Raw genomic sequence first — 1549 nt, 5'->3', positions numbered from 1 at the left:
ACACTTGATCGTGGTAATGTGAAACCTATATTTGGACCAAGAGGCAGTCTTCAGGACAGAGCAAGGAAACACTGCATGGTTCAAAATTGGGAAAGTATACGCCAGGGATGTGTCCTATCTTCATACCTTTTCAACCTGTATGCAGAACAGATTATCTGAGAAGCTGGGCTCTATGAGGAGAAGTGTGGAGTCAGGATTGGTGGAAGATCTATTAACAGTCTGCGTTACACAGATGAAACAACCCTACTTGTTAAAACTGAGGAGGACCTGAAATGCTTGCTGCAGAGGGTCAAGGACTTCAGCCTTCAGTATGGATTGAGACTCAATGTCAAGAAGGTGAAGATTCTCGCCACTAGACCAATTGGCAGCATCAGGATGGATGGTGAACAGTTTGAGATTGTCAACAACTTTATTCTGCTTGGCTCCATGGTCAACACTCTTGGCACTAGTAGCCAGGAAAAAAAAAGCCATGGTCTTTGCAATCACTTGTTATGCATCAGAGAGTTGGACAATGACTAGGGAGGATAGAAGGAGAATTGACACCTTTGAGCTGTGGTGCTGGAGAAGAGTATTGAAGGTACCATGGACTGCCAAGAAAACAAACAGATTCATCCAGGAAAGGGTTAAACCAGGCTACTCCTTAGAGGCAAGGATTCTGGGCCTTCATCTGACATAATTTGGACATGTTGCAAGGAGAGACAGGTCCTTGGAGAGGGACATCATGCTTGGTAGGGTAGAGGGACATCGCAGGAGGGGAAGACCCTCTGTGAGATGGATTGATTCAGTGACTGGGGTGATTGGGATGGGTGCGTCAGAGGCATTGCGATTGGCACAGGATATAGCAGAGTTTAGGGCTGTTGTACATAGGGCTTCTATGAGTCGCAAGTGACTCGACGGCACATAACAACAACAACAACAGGAAGAAGGGTTGGCTGTCCACTTCTGAAATAACTGGCCTTAGAAAACTCTATGTACAATAGAGCACACTTAGAGTACACTAGCCTATATGGAAACTGAGTCTGAGCCCACAAATATGGAAACACAAAGGAATAGGAACTGTTGTAAGTAGAAACCAGTGATTGGAATGTGGAATGTGAGAATAATGGATGTAGGAAAAATGGACATTGTAAAGAGGAAAATGAGTGCATAAATTTTGACATACTAGATATTCGCAAAATGAGAAGGATTGGCATGGGGCATTTTGAATCAGATGACCATATATTCTGCTATGCTAGAGATGAGAAGGCAATTAAAAATGGGGTTGTTTTCATAGTTGAGAAGGTCATCTCTAGATCCATCTTGAAATACAGCGTTGTAGTGACAGGAAAATATCCATACACATCCAAGGAAGTCGAGTGACTACCATTTTCATTCACACATGTTTGTTGTTGTTGTTATGTGCCGTCGAGTCGTTTGCGACTCATAGCAACCCTATGTACAACAGCCCTCAACCGTGCTCTACTCTGTGCCAATCTCATTGCCTCTGACACACCCATTCTGATTATCCCAGTCACTGAATCAATCCACCTCATAGAAGGTCTTCCCCTCC

The sequence above is a fragment of the Elephantulus edwardii genome, unplaced genomic scaffold (assembly GCF_000299155.1).
Source record: "Elephantulus edwardii isolate Elephantulus edwardi_28Jun2011 unplaced genomic scaffold, EleEdw1.0 scaffold00112, whole genome shotgun sequence".
Taxonomy (NCBI): domain Eukaryota; kingdom Metazoa; phylum Chordata; class Mammalia; order Macroscelidea; family Macroscelididae; genus Elephantulus; species Elephantulus edwardii.
Note: the sequence above shows the minus strand (reverse complement) of the source record.